Source organism: Dendrobates tinctorius, unplaced genomic scaffold (genome assembly GCF_039654945.1).
Source record: "Dendrobates tinctorius isolate UK_male_01 unplaced genomic scaffold, ASM3965494v1 ptg000249l, whole genome shotgun sequence".
Taxonomy (NCBI): Eukaryota; Metazoa; Chordata; class Amphibia; order Anura; family Dendrobatidae; genus Dendrobates; species Dendrobates tinctorius.
Genome location: NW_027361916.1, coordinates 1,278,435 through 1,294,727, shown reverse-complemented (window position 1 = coordinate 1,294,727; position 16,293 = coordinate 1,278,435). Strand labels below are relative to the sequence as shown.

General features: G+C 43.4%; 1 pseudogene; it reads left to right on the top strand.

Moving 5' to 3' along the window:
* LOC141063313 (uncharacterized) overlaps window positions 1-14,924 on the top strand; it is a 155,985-nt pseudogene extending 141,061 nt beyond the window's left edge.
* The last annotated feature ends 1,369 nt before the right edge of the window (window positions 14,925-16,293 follow it).

Genomic DNA, 16,293 nt, shown 5'->3' with positions numbered 1-16,293 from the left:
TAATAGCGGTTTGCCAACTCCTAGAAAACTAAGCCTTCGAAGCCTTATGGAGCCAGATGATGACGCAGGATCAACACCTCCTGCATTCGGTCCTATTTTGCTCTTGCCACTACCATCAGATCCACCACCAACACCATCATTACCAGCTGCCAACCCCCGCCCAATTCCACGGCCTCTTCCACCAGCCTTCCTCATTTTTGGTAGAAATGTAGACAAAATCCAACAAACTATATAGTAATGTAAAACAAGGTACAAGGTGTCTATAGGACAGGGGAGATTTTGAATTTCTGCTCACACTAGTGGACACAGGACACTTTTGGATTGTGTGAGGCCCACTGAATATCTGAGCGCTATGTCACAGGCTCGATGGCACAGCTGTGACCAAAGTGACTAGAGGATAAGTGAGATTTTGAATTTCTGCAGACACTGGACACTTTTGGATTGTGTGAGGCCCACTGAATATCTGAGCGCTATGTCACAGGCTCGATGGCACAGCTGTGACCAAAGTGACTAGAGGATAAGTGAGATTTTGAATTTCTGCAGACACTTGTGGACACTGGACACTTTTGGATTGTGTGAGGCCCACTGAATATCTGAGCGCTATGTCACAGGCTCGATGGCACAGCTGTGACCAAAGTGACTAGAGGATAAGTGAGATTTTGAATTTCTGCTCACACTAGTGGACACTGGACACTTTTGGATTGTGTGAGGCCCAATGAATATCTGAGCGCTATGTCACAGGCTCGATGGCACAGCTGTGACCAAAGTGACTAGAGGATAAGTGAGATTTTGAATTTCTGCAGACACTGGACACTTTTGGATTGTGTGAGGCCCACTGAATATCTGAGCGCTATGTCACAGGCTCGATGGCACAGCTGTGACCAAAGTGACTAGAGGATAAGTGAGATTTTGAATTTCTGCAGACACTGGACACTTTTGGATTGTGTGAGGCCCACTGAATATCTGAGCGCTATGTCACAGGCTCGATGGCACAGCTGTGACCAAAGTGACTAGAGGATAAGTGAGATTTTGAATTTCTGCAGACACTTGTGGACACTGGACACTTTTGGATTGTGTGAGGCCCACTGAATATCTGAGCGCTATGTCACAGGCTCGATGGCACAGCTGTGACCAAAGTGACTAGAGGATAAGTGAGATTTTGAATTTCTGCTCACACTAGTGGACACTGGACACTTTTGGATTGTGTGAGGCCCACTGAATATCTGAGCGCTATGTCACAGGCTCGATGGCACAGCTGTGACCAAAGTGACTAGAGGATAAGGGAGATTTTGAATTTCTGCAGACACTTGTGGTCACTGGACACTTTTGGATTGTGTGAGGCCCACTGAATATCTGAGCGCTATGTCACAGGCTCGATGGCACAGCTGTGACCAAAGTGACTAGAGGATAAGTAAGATTTTGAATTTCTGCAGACACTGGACAATTTTGGATTGTGTGAGGCACACTGAATATCTGAGCGCTATGTCACAGGCTCGATGGCACAGCTGTGACCAAAGTGACTAGAGGATAAGTGAGATTTTGAATTTCTGCAGACACTGGACACTTTTGGATTGTGTGAGGCCCACTGAATATCTGAGCGCTATGTCACAGGCTCGATGGCACAGCTGTGACCAAAGTGACTAGAGGATAAGTGAGATTTTGAATTTCTGCAGACACTTGTGGACATTGGACACTTTTGGATTGTGTGAGGCCCACTGAATATCTGAGCGCTATGTCACAGGCTCGATGGCACAGCTGTGACCAAAGTGACTAGAGGATAAGGGAGATTTTGCATTTCTGCAGACACTTGTGGACACTGGACACTTTTGGATTGTGTGAGGCCCACTGAATATCACAGCGCTATGTCACAGGCTTGATGGCACAGCTGTGACCAAAGTGACTAGAGGATAAATGAGATTTTGAAATTCTGCAGACACTGGACACTTTTGGATTGTGTGAGGCCCACTGAATATCTGAGCGCAATGTCACAGGCTCGATGGCACAGCTGTGACCAAAGTGACTAGAGGATAAGTGAGATTTTGAATTTCTGCTCACACTAGTGGACACTGGACACTTTTGGATTGTGTGAGGCCCACTGAATATCTGAGCGCTATGTCACAGGCTCGATGGCACAGCTGTGACCAAAGTGACTAGAGGATAAGTGAGATTTTGAATTTCTGCAGACACTTGTGGACACTGGACACTTTTGGATTGTGTGAGGCCCACTGAATATCTGAGCGCTATGTCACAGGCTCGATGGCACAGCTGTGACCAAAGTGACTAGAGGATAAGTGAGATTTTGAATTTCTGCTCACACTAGTGGACACTGGACACTTTTGGATTGTGTGAGGCCCACTGAATATCTGAGCGCTATGTCACAGGCTCGATGGCACAGCTGTGACCAAAGTGACTAGAGGATAAGGGAGATTTTGAATTTCTGCAGACACTTGTGGACACTGGACACTTTTGGATTGTGTGAGGCCCACTGAATATCTGAGCGCTATGTCACAGGCTCGATGGCACAGCTGTGACCAAAGTGACTAGAGGATAAATGAGATTTTGAAATTCTGCAGACACTGGACACTTTTGGATTGTGTGAGGCCCACTGAATATCTGAGCGCTATGTCACAGGCTCGATGGCACAGCTGTGACCAAAGTGACTAGAGGATAAGGGAGATTTTGCATTTCTGCAGACACTTGTGGACACTGGACACTTTTGGATTGTGTGAGGCCCACTGAATATCACAGCGCTATGTCACAGGCAGAAATTGGCTAGTGTATCACAAACTACAAGGTGTATGTAGAATTGGGCAGAGTAGGAATCTCCCTAGAGTGCAGGTCTGTAAGAACGGAACATGTCCTCGACTTATTCTCACAGAGTGACACAGATAGCTTCACTGTGGCTGTGATAACAGCCGTTACACGGTACTGTGTGAGGAGCGTACACCGCTGTATGAAAAAACCAGGGGAAGAGTCTTGAGGAGATCATTTGCATATTCCCAGTGCCTTCTGGGATAAGTGAAGAGTCTCCGCGAGCTCAACGATCACTGGGTTTTGGCCGTTGCAGCTGAAAAGAGGAAATCGGAAAACCAGGGGAAGAGTCTTGAGGAGATCATTTGCATATTCCCAGTGCCTTCTGGGATAAGTGAAGAGTCTCCGCGAGCTCAACGATCACTGGGTTTTGGCCGTTGCAGCTGAAAAGAGAAAATCGGAAAACCAGGGGAAGAGTCTTGAGGAGATCATTTGCATATTCCCAGTGCCTTCTGGGATAAGTGAAGAGTCTCCGCGAGCTTAACGATCACTGGGTTTTGGCCATTGCAGCTGAAAAGAGGAAATCGGAAAATTTTGGCTCATCTTTCATCGTTTTTAAGAAATCTCAAGATGGAAGAGGCCAGGAGCCATTTGGTGAGCTGCATTTCTTGCTACATGTTCACAGATTTACCAGTGGAAAAGCCAAACTTCACATGCCACAAATGCAAGCTTGTGACCCTGTTGGAGGAAAAGTTGCAAAATCTCGAAGAGAGGTTAGCTACGTTGAAGATCATTAAGGAAGGTGAAGAGTTCTTGGACAGAGCAGAATTATCTCTTCATGTTACAGAAAGAGAAGAAATTCGAAGTGCACCTGAAGAAACAGAGGAATGGAGACATGTGACCCAGAGAAGCAGGAGGATCAGGAGGCAGTCAGCACCCATACTGCTCAGAAACCAGTACCAGGCTCTCACGCAGGAAAACGATGAAGAAATACATCAGGATAAGACTTTGCCAACAAACAGCAACCTTGTACGCCTTCAGAGTCCTCCTGGATGGAGAAAGAAAAATGTTGTGAAGAAGAAACGGAGAGTGGTGGTCATGGGGGATTCCCTGTTGAGAGGAACAGAGGCCGCTATCTGCAGACCGGATATAACTTCAAGAGAAATGTGCTGTCTTCCAGGTGCAAAAATTAAAGATGTGTCTGACAGGATATCAGGACTCTTCAGACCTACAGATGACTACCCATTCCTGCTACTACATGTGGGGACAAATGACACCGTAAGAAACGACCTGGAAACCATCTGCAGAGACTTTGAAGACATAAGCAAGAAAGTGAAAGAACTGGGAGTGCAGGTGGTCTTCTCTTCCATCCTCCCAGTGGATGGCCATGGAACAAGGAGGTGGAATAAGATTCTGCAGGTGAACAACTGGCTACGTCGATGGTGCCGTCAGCAACGATTTGGATTTCTGGATCACGGAGTGAACTACTTATACGATGGACTACTTGCTAGAGATGGGGTGCACCTTACGAAGACTGGAAAGCAGGTATTTGGAAGTCGCCTTGCTACACTTGTAAGGAGAGCTTTAAACTAGAACAACATGGGAAGGGAAGCAAAAGACCAGAAAAAGCCATACACCTGACAAATGCTATTGAGAACTCTGCTATTAGAAGTGGAAAGGAAGAACAAAGACGAAAGAATCTAATTAATAAAAATATTGGAGAAAGAGAAACCAATCACAAACTAAAATGTTTCTATACTAATGCACAAAGCATGGGCAACAAACAAGGAGAATTGGAACTACTAACACAGGAAAAGAAATATGATGTCATTGGAATCACTGAAACTTGGTGGGACAATACACATGATTGGAATACAAGACTAGAAGGATACAACTTATTTGCAAGAAACAGACTTGATAAACGAGGAGGGGGTGTCGCATTGTATGTTAGAAATGCGTATATCTGCACAGAGATTGAAGCTTCAGAGACCGGGAGTTCTGTGGAAACTGTTTGGGTAAGAATACAAGGACAGATCAATGGAAAGGACACCATTGTAGGCATTTACTACAGGCCGCCTGTGCAAGCTGAAGATATGGATGAACTCTTTATGCATCAAATGGCCAAGTTCTCCAAAAAATATAACATAGTTGTCATGGGAGATTTCAACTATCCAGACATTTGTTGGGAATCTCTCTCAGGCAAAACTAACAGGTCAAGGAAATTCTTATCCTCTCTTGCTGACAACTTTATCTTCCAAAAGGTAAAGGAGAAAACAAGGGGAACTGCTACCTTGGATCTAATCCTTATAAACAGGGAGGAAATGGTTGAGGAGGTAAAAGTGGCTGGGACCCTAGGAGGTAGCGACCATGCTATTTTAGAATTTTGGATAACTAGAGGCGGAAGACCTGTGAAGACTCAGACGTCAAGGTTAGATTTCAGAAAGGCAGATTTTAAGGGATTCAGAAAGAGAATTGGAGGGATCCAATGGCTGGATATCCTTAAAGACAAAAATGTCCAGGAAGGATGGGAAATCTTGAAAAATGAAATTCTCAAAGCACAGTTGTTAACAATTCCGAAAAGAGGGAAGAATAGGAAGCATTTAAGGAAACCAGGATGGATGAACACAGAACTTAAGCACATGCTAAAAAGGAAGAAAAAAATGTTTATAAAATGGAAAGAGGGAGGCATATCTAAAGAAGAATATAATGCTGTCTGCAGAACCTGCAGGGCACAAATCAGATTATCTAAAGCTGAAAATGAATTGAGGCTTGCAAGAGATGTCAAAAGCAATAATAAAGGATTTTGGGGATATGTCAAAAGTAAAAGAAAAGTCAAAGATGCTATAGGATTTTTACAGGATGAAAATGATGAAATGGTAAGACAGGATGTTGAGAAGGCTGAACTTTTAAATTCCTATTTTGCATCTGTTTTCTCTCAGAAAGGAAATGTAACATCAACTGTTATTCACTGTCCTATTAAGGGAATAGAAGAATCCAGGATATCTATAAACAGAAAGATAGTGAGGAAACACTTAGCTAACCTAAATGAATTCAAGTCTCCAGGTCCAGATGCATTACACCCCAGAGTACTGAAGGAGATAGCAGAAGAAATTTTTGAACCCCTCTCCATAATCTTTGAAAATTCTTGGAGAACAGGAGATGTACAAATATCTAAAGGGCTGTCACATTGTAGAAGGATCAACTTTATTCTCATTTGCACAAGGAAAGACTAGAAGCAATGGGATGAAACTGAATGGGAAGAGACACAGATTAGATATTAGAAAAAACTTTTTGACAGTTAGAGTGATCAATGAGTGGAACAGGCTGCCACGAGAAGTGGTGAGTTCTCCTTCAATGGAAGTCTTCAAACAGAGGCTGGACAGACATCTGACTGGGATGATTTAGCGAATCCTGCTTTGAGCAGGGGGTTGGACCAGATGGCCCAGGAGGTCCCTTCCAACTCGACGATTCTATGTGCCAGAAGACTGGAGAAGAGCAAATGTTGTTCCTATCTTCAAAAAGGGGAAGAAGGTGGACCCAGGCAACTATAGGCCGGTGAGTCTGACTTCTATACCAGGAAAGATCTTTGAACAAATTATTAAACAACATGTATGTCAATACCTGGATAAGAATGAAGTGATTAAACAGAGTCAGCATGGGTTTGTAACTAATAAGTCATGTCAGACTAATTTAATTTCCTTCTATGACGGTATTACTGATTGGGTGGATCAAGGAAATGCTGTAGATATAGTATATCTTGACTTCAGCAAAGCATTTGACAAAGTCTCTCATACAATCCTTATTGAAAAAATGACTAAGTATGGAATGGACAAGGCAACTGTTAGGTGAATTCATAACTGGCTTAGTGATCGGACACAAAGAGTGGTCGTAAATGGCTGCACATCCAGTTGGAAGAATGTCTCAAGTGGGGTACCACAGGGCTCTGTCCTGGGCCCTGTATTGTTCAACATCTTTATCAACGATTTAGATGAAGGAATTGAGGGTAAACTGATTAAATTTGCTGATGACACAAAGCTAGGAGGGATAGCTAATACTAGAGAAGAGAGAGAGAGGATTCAAAAAGATTTAAATAAACTGGAGAAGTGGGCAGCAACTAACAGAATGGTTTTTAACAGGGAGAAATGCAAAGTACTACATCTGGGCAATAAAAATGAAAAAAGCATATATAGAATGGGAGGAATAGGGCTAAGTGACAGCACATGTGAAAAAGACTTGGGTATACTAATAGATCACAGACTGAATATGAGTCAACAGTGTGATGCAGCAGCAAAAAAGGCAAATGCAATTCTAGGATGTATTAACAGAAGCATACAGTCTAGATCACGTGAAGTAATTATTTCCCTCTACTCCTCTTTGGTCAGACTTCATCTGGAATATTGTGTCCAATTTTGGGCACCACATTTTAAAAAAGACATCAACAAACTGGAGCAAGTTCAGAAAAGAGCGACCAGAATGGTGACCGGTCTGCAAACCCTGTCTTATGAGGAAAGGTTGCAGGATTTGGGAATGTTTAGTTTGCAAAAGAGAAGACTGAGAGGAGACTTAATAGCTGTCTACAAATATCTAAAGGGCTGTCACATTGTAGAAGGATCAACTTTATTCTCATTTGCACAAGGAAAGACTAGAAGCAATGGGATGAAGCTGAATGGGAGGAGACACAGATTAGATATTAGAAAAAACTTTTTGACAGTTAGAGTGATCAATGAGTGGAACAGGCTGCCATGAGAAGTGGTGAGTTCTCCTTCAATGGAAGTCTTCAAACAGAGGCTGGACAGACATCTAACTGGGATGATTTAGTGAATCCTGCTTTGAGCAGGGGGTTGGACCAGATGGCCCAGGAGGTCCCTTCCAACTCTACGATTCTATGATTCTATGTATGGTGTGAAAAAATGCATGCTCAGTACCTCAGCAGGACAAAAAAAAAAATTGGGATTGCTTTTAAAAAAGCAGTTTGCAGAGCAGTGGGTAAACAGCAATGCAGCCATCAGGAAGCCTTAGAAGGCAGCCCAACAACCAACACCACTGATACACCACTATATAGCCTCCCCTTGCACTGCACACACAGTGACTGGTGTGTTGTACAGGCACAATCGCTAGCAGCAGAAGCAGTTTTTTTTTCTTCTTCCCTGCCTAACGCTCTCCCTACAGATTCAGCAGCAACCTCTCCCTATGCTAAGATCGGCAGAAGTAAGATGGCGGTCGGCGTGCACGCCCTTTTATACCCCCTGTGACGCCCACCAAAGCAAGCCAATCACTTGCATGCCCTTCTGAAAGATGGTGGTGACCCGTGCCTATGTCATCACGTTGCCCACAGTGTCCGTGGATCCTGATTGGCTGAAAAAGAGCGCAAAACAAACTTTTGAAACGCGACTTTGGCACGTAAGTCGCCGACCTCGTGGCCGACCTCATCCTAGGGTCGGGTTTCGTTTCATGAAACCCGACTTTGCCAAAAGTCGGCGACTTTTTAAATTTTTCGACCCGTTTCGCTCAACTCTACACATGTCACAAAGTACTGTACAGAGTGCTGCACTTTTGTGATATGTTAAATCAACTGTTTCCATCTGTAAACCTCACAACTGATTGCATTATAGTGTCAGAGCATTTTGCCTGCACTTTTAACAAGCCATTTTCCAAAACGTTTCATGTCATTCTCCGCAAGGAGAGACAGTACTTCTTGGATGCCTCCATCACAACCAAACCAGATCTCACACTTTGCACTGACGAGGGGCAGTACCCTGAAACACAGTGTCTGCAAACTGAGATTCTCATTTTGGCTTTTATCCTAAGTCATGTAACAAGGCTCGTTGTCTCTGAAGAGACAATTTACATATTTCCCAGAGGAGCATTGCGGCTTTAAGCCTCCTCATCTCGGCATGCTTAGCATGTCATTCTCTGCAAGGAGAAACAATACTTCTTGGATATAAAACATTTTTGTGTTGCAAAAACAGCACAAAAAAAATAAACGGATTCAAAAAATGTAGTGTGAATGAGGCCTGATTTAGGTGGGGAATGTAAACCACTCTAAACTTAAAACATTTTGTGACCTTTTACCTGACCCAGCACTGAGCTGCTTTTTTGCAAGTTTTGTTGCAGACGTAACAATTTTCATGTCAGGTGTCCTGCAAGTTACATTAGACTAGCTCTTATTCCATTATTACATCAGAATATAGCAGTGTCAATGATCTCTACAAAGAGAGAGGTGTACTAGCACAAACATCAGTCAGCTTCCACAGCAATTCACTGTCTACAAGTATGATTTCAGTTCTATCCAAAAGTGGGAAGAAGTTGGTCTACGAGAATCACATTTACGTATTTTCCAAAAGAACGGCTGACGATGTCCATTCCATCTGGGTGTGTGAAAAACGGTCGACTTGCAAGGGACGTGTTTGGACCAATGAATGAAGCATCTGGTGAAGTGGTGAAAGTAATCAGTCCCCACAACCACGCAGGGCAAGCAGCAGGACCTGAAGCAATCCGACTTGTCAATGAGGCGGTCACCAGGGCAAGGACAACACAGGAGACACCACAACAGATTCTCCTAGAAGTCATTTCAGGAGCCCATTCTAATGCTGTCGCACTTCTCCCAAGGAAAGCAACACTGGAGAGAACAATACGATTATCAAGGCAACTTGGCAATATTCCAAGGTTGCCCCAAACCCTTGATCATATGTTGGGGTAAACCAGGGGCATATCTAGGGGGGGAAGCCAGGGCAGTTGCCCCGGGTGCAGCTGGCAGGGGGGCGCAGTCGTGCCGCCTAATGCAGCGGTCCGCAGTGTCCTCCCTGGCGGCTGCGTTCTGCCGCCCCCCTGGCCTGAGAATCGGCAGTTCTCTGTGTCAGCTGTCAAGCTGACAGCTGGTGCAGAGAAGGTGCACGTGCCAGCTCCCAGGGAACAATTGTACTGGCGTCTATACCCAGAGCGAACGATGTTGGTAAGTGCTCCACTGTGGAGCTGAAGACGCCGAAGATGGGGGGTTATTTAATGTGTGGGGGGGATTTGGAGTGGGGTTGGGGGGTTATTTAATGTGTGGGGGGATTTGGAGTGGGGATGGGGGTTATTTAATGTGTGGGGGGATTTGGAGTGGGGATGGGGGGTTATTTAATGTGTGGGGGGATTTGAAGAGGGGATGGGGGATTTAATGTGTGTGGGGAGATTTGAGGACAAAAAATGAAGAGTATGTATGAGGAGACAGTATGGGGGATGGGTGCAGACAGTATGGGGAGCGAACAGGTTAATGTATGTGGACACAGTATGGGGTGTGAGGGTGATGGGATGTGTGCAGACACCGTATGGGGAGTCGGGGGTATGTGTGAGCAGACAGTTTAGAGAGGGAGGGGGTAAATATATGAGGAGACAGTATGGTGAACAGAGGGGATATTAGAGGAGACAGTATGAGGAGGGAGGGGAATAGTGTGAGGCGACAGTATATTGCAGACATTTTTATTCAGGAGCATTATAATGACACTTCTATCTTTAAGGGGATCGTGTGGAGATTTGCTGCAGAAGACCGGAGAAGATGGACGTCTACAGAGACAGCTGTGGATGAGAAAACTCATCATGGGGTCTGGACAAGAAGAAGAAAAGGAGAACGACTGCAGAGATGACGTCATCTATAAGGTACCTAGATGTAAATATTATTTGTGATACTGACTAATTCTCATGTTTTTATTTTTTAGGAGCATTAAAGGGGTTGTTCAGGTTTGTGCTGAGTCTGCAGACATTCTATGTGACTGCAGACTTCTGAATTCTCACAGTGCTCACTGAACGCTGTTAGGATTCTCTCATGCCGATAATATACATACATGCGGTCACATGCTGACTAGACGTGTGTGGCCTCACTCAATGAAAATGAACAGAGCGAGGCCGGGCACGTCTAGTTGGAATGTGGCCAGAAGTATATAAATCACATGCTTGTGCTGACATGACTGTATATCGGCAAGGGAGAATCCTAAATGTGTGCAGTGCATTAGTTGTGAGAATTCAGAAGCCTGCAACATCAGGATTCAACTCTGCAGGTTCCAGTAGTCATCACATGGACACTTCACTCATATGAGACTTTCATAGTTATGGTCCTGTGACAACGAGCTTCAATTCCTGCTTTCAGTTTTTTACTGAACATTGAGAGGATTAGGGAGAGCAGCTCGTGGGTACATGGCTAAGTGTGCAAGTCGCAGATGTACTTGGGGGGGCACCGAACCAAATTCTTGCCCCGGGTGCCAGAAAGCCTAGATACGCCTCTGGGGTAAATCACTGTTTGGGCACACGTTGTGGCTCGGAATGGAGGGAGCACTGATTGACTTTTTGAACGCAAAATTGGCTGGAATAAATGGTGGCGCCATGTCGCGTTTGGAGACCCCGTGATGTGCCTAAACAGTGGAACCCCTCAATTCTAACTCCAACTCTAACCCCAACACACCCCTAACCATAATCACAATCCTAATCATAACCCTAACCACAACCCTAACCCCAACACACCCCTAGCCCTAATCCCCACTCTAACCCTAACCGCAAGCCTAACCCTAATCCCAACCCCAACCCACCCCTAACCCTAATCTTAACCCTAATTCCAACCCTAACCATAATTCCAACCCTAACCCTAATTCCATCCCTAACCCTAATTCCAACACTAACCCTAAATCTAACCCTAATTCCAACCCTAACCCTATTTCTAACCTAACCCTAATTCCAACCCTAACCCTATTTCTAACCCTAATTCCAACCCTAACCCTAATTCCAACCCTAACCCTAACCATATTTCTAACCCTAATTCCAACCCTAACCCTAATTCTAACCCTAATGGAAAAATAAAAACATTTTGTGCAGCGTTGCAGATTCGACAGGCACACTGCGCATGTGCCCGCCATTTTCTAAGATGGCGGCGCCCATGAGCCGAGACGGTGGGACACCGGGACAGCCAGAGGGACTTTGTAAGTACCGTGGGGGGTGATTGGAAGGTGAGGGGGAGCGGAGAGAATGGGAGGGGGTGCAGATGATGACAGCGGCGATCGGCCATGCCTGTAGGTGTGGGGGAGTTGGGTCTCAGTCTCCAGCCATGGCAGATGCTATTGCATTGGTGAAATATTACAAATCGCTGATTCGCTGCTTCACTTTTAACAGCCAATCTGAGCGATCATAGGCATGTGGGGGCTAAGCCATACCCCCTGGGGTTAACTATAAAGTGTCCTCTGTGTGCGGGTCGGGTGACCTTTCAGTGACCCCGGTCACCCTACCCGCAGGGGGCAATCAATTCATGACGCCACATAGGCGTGATGGGTCGTATTGGCTCGACTTTTCATGACGCCTATGTGGCGTCAAAGGTCGGAAGGGGTTCAAAGGGAAACTTTGAGGATAGTATAATGTAGGGTGAATCCTACTGATTCCAACTATGCCTCACTTGTTTAGTTGCAGTCTGATTCTCTGCTCAGCTTCAAAGTAGAAGTCCTGCCTTTAAGATACAGTGGTCTGCCATGTTCATAAGCAGAGTGGCAACCTTGTCCACCAACCATGATTTGCAGGTATCCAGCATTGTCAATCACAGCCAGAGGACAAGGTTGTCGCATCAGACCAGCACCAATAGATGTCAATTTTAGTGTAGAATTTTCTGGTATAAATTAGCTGCAGATCATCTGCTGCAACTACTTAGTGCATGTGAATGGACCTTAAGGATTCATTAACATGTCTCCTAACCTCTGTGGATTGTCCACGACTGTAGATCTACAGCTATTCTGGTGGAGATAATTCTACACCAAAATCTCTGTTTAGCTCTATGGATTTAGGTGCAGGTTTTAGTGCAGGATTTTAGCCCCTTGTCTGAATGGCTGAAATCTTCTTTGCATATTGGCAGCATACATTCACATGCAGGGACATAAGTAGCTTGGCCCTGGCCCCATAACAAAGTTTTGAAGGGGCCTGGGCCCCCCTTCCTCCACGATGCCCTGCCCCTTTAGCCACGCCCCCTGCCAACAGCCTGAAATTAAGTTCCAATGCTGAATTAGTGCTGGGAAGAAGGTACCCCGTGCTCCGGTAGGTGCCGGTCACCTACCGGAGCATGGCAGGCGGTTGATTAATATTCACCACCTGCTGCTACACGCTGCGTTCCTCTGCTTTGATACAGGACCTGGAATAATGTATGCAATCATGTGATCGCTCACATCTCAGGATCTGCATCTAACCCTAACCCTGCAGCAGCAGGCAGTAATAATTTATCCTTGCCATGCTCCAGTAGGTGACAGGCACCTACCAGAGCATGATAGATCCAGGGGGCCCGCTGTTCATGGGCATATTACACCCCTTCGCGGCAGGCCCCTGACGGCCCGAGGGCAGTGGCGTCCCCTGCCTACATGGTAGGTACGCCACTGCTGCACTGCATGTCATTTTTTTTTAACTGTGCATTTTTTCATCAGCATGTGGATGGGATTTAGACCTTTACGCTGCATATGACCCCGACCTAATGAACCGTTGAGTTAGTATGCTTATTTTTCACAAATACTTCTTACATGTTTGCTCGTTTTTCCTGATGCAAACCTTTTATTATCATGGAATTCTGCATTTTGTTAGTTTCTGCTGCCGTTATTCCTTTCACGACTTTGAAAATGTGACATTTTTGAAGCTTGGAAGCATTTTTGAACAGGAATATATCATTTTCCACTGGGACAATACATGTCGTAGAAAAAGCTATTGTTTAGCTCCTTCACACCAGATTTTACTTCAATTTAACGTTTGTTATAAAATCAGAAAATCTGAAGCAAAATGTGAGTTTTTACTGTGAGATATGAACAACGGATGCTTCTGATTAGGAAAATTTATTGTGAATTCATCCCGAAATTCTCTGCCTGCTACGTGTTACTTTTTCTTTTGTCTCTCATTATTTCCTGTACTAATACTTTCACTTTTAATTAGGAAGTGGACTCAGCCGTATCTTGATATTTGGAACAAGAGACAATCTCCATCTACTGGCCCAAAGTAAAGAGTGGTTTGCTGAGGGCATGTTTTCCACTACACCATCCCTGTTCAAGCAACTTTACACAATCCATGTGCCAAATAATAAAATTGCAATTTTTTTTGAATACATATGAAAGAATAACGCTATAAAACATGTACAAAATAGGGACAACAATGTGCAAAAAATGAGCGAACCGTATATTTGTGTGATTCACCGCGCTATGCTGAGCAGATGTATACAAAAAAAAAAAAGGGGGGAATAAATACTTAACAGCAGTTATACGTACTTACTTAAAAATGAAGTTGATGTAGAATATTCTGTGTAAGTTGAGATGTCTACGTGGTAAGTAGTTTGCAGGTTATCTGATGGTACTACACACACTTTACAAATTTTAAATTCGCTAGAGTGGAATAGCAACTCCATTCTGGGAACATTAGATATTAAGTCTCTTTATACAGTCATAGACCCATTGAAAGGCTGCCAGGCAGCCCAATTTTTTCTTGACACTCTGGGAACATATCATAATTCCCAAATAGCGTTCATTGTTGAGTGTATTGAATTTATACTCAAGCACAACTATTTTTCATACGACAACCAATATTATTTACAGACACACGGCACTGCTATGGGCACGCGATTCGCGCCCAGTTTTGCAAATTTATACGTAGGCATGTGGGAAAATGATTTAATCTTTCAAAACAACAGCCTTCATAAAGGCCTGAGATTATGGAAGTGTTTTATCGATGACATACTTTTTGTCTGGGATGGCGCACTCTTAGACTTACAAACATTCATTGCTAGTCTAAATACAAATTCATACGGCCTGGAATTTACACCTACATATAGCAAGTCTAGTGTGAACTTCCTTGACTTAACGATCTGTGTAGAACACAATAAATTAATCACCAAGGGATACCACAAGGAAGTGGATTCAAACAGCTATATTCACATTAATAGCTGTCACCTACCGGTGTGGTTAACAAATATACCCAAAAGCCAATACGTGAGGGTAAAAATAAATTGTACAAATACCCAGGATTTCCATAAGGAAACAGAACGTCTGACAGACCAGTTCATGGAAAAAGGCTATGATCCTCAACAATTGAACCAAACCAAGAAAGAGGTGGAAAACATGTCTAGAACATCTCTAATATACAAATCTCGGAATAGTGACACTCCACTTAGTATTCAAGATCAAATTAAAAAATGACCTATTATTACACAATTTCATGTGGGCTATAAACGATTCAATAACATTATTCGGAAATATTGGCCAATATTACAGGGGGATAAACACATAGGGGAATTGCTACCGCAACGTCCTAGATTTGTTTACACTAGATCCCAGAATTTAGGGCTTCTAGTGGCACCCACCACAAAAATGATCAAACCCATAACAAGGCCATCCTTACGCCAAACTCTCCTTACTAATTCAAATACACAACCATCTGGGTTTTTGGCATGTGGGAGATGCTTATGTTGCAATAGAACGTTGACACAAAGGAAGTTACAAACGACATTCACAGATATGACAAATAATACATTTAGTATTAGAGATGAAATAACATGCCAAACTAAGGGGGTGATATATATACTCAGGTGCCCTTGCAATAAAATCTATGTAGGCAGAACCAAGAGACGTTTAATGGATAGGATTAAGGAGCACCTGGATAACATTAAAAAAGGATTCAAAGGTCACCCCTTATCGTGTCATTTTTTGGACAAACATAATCAGTCTTACAAGGGGGTATCCTATTGTGGAATCCAGGTGGTCCCCCAAAATCCAAGGAAGGGCAACTATCTGAAAGTTATGTCAAGAGTGGAGTCAAAGTGGATTTACACTCGACAGCCTGGCCCCAAAAGGCCTCAACCATGAGATTGAGCTATATGCTTTTTAGATAAAATTATTAAAACATTAATCTTATTTTTAGAATTTTTTTTATTTATTTTTTATTCATTTTTAATACACTTATTGTTATTTCTATCTACATTTTATGAAACATGCAATTAAGGATGTACATACTACATCCGTGCGTCAGTTTTCATCTTTATCCATATTTTCTTTATATAGAGATTCACGATGAGTACCATATGGTCAAATTAGTCCTTCCCCCCCCCTTCCGTTTCTATCCTTTTTTTCGGTATTATTTTTTTTTTTTTTTTGCTAAAGTGCTGGTAGCACACATATACTTTTTAGAAAATGTATATATCTATTTTATTACCGTGCGGAGGGTCAATCTGCTCGTGTAACCCTCCATACTCATGTTTTTTTTATTTAGTTCCAGTAAAATTATTTGAAATTATCTTAAAATTGGTATAAATAAAAGTTATGTTTTAGTTTAGTATATTATGCACACAAGTTAGGTATACTTTTATTATTTAGGAGACAAAGCGGACTATCCATTTTCTTAAATCAACAATATAATATTGCAATTATAGCAGCAAGGCATATCTTGAGGCAACAATACACACAGAGAAAGGAAAAAAAAAACCCCAAAAAAAAAACCCATACATTTCTGCCCAAGACTAATGATTGGTATGGGTTGCAGCTGGGTGAGCTATTATATAAGGACGGGCTG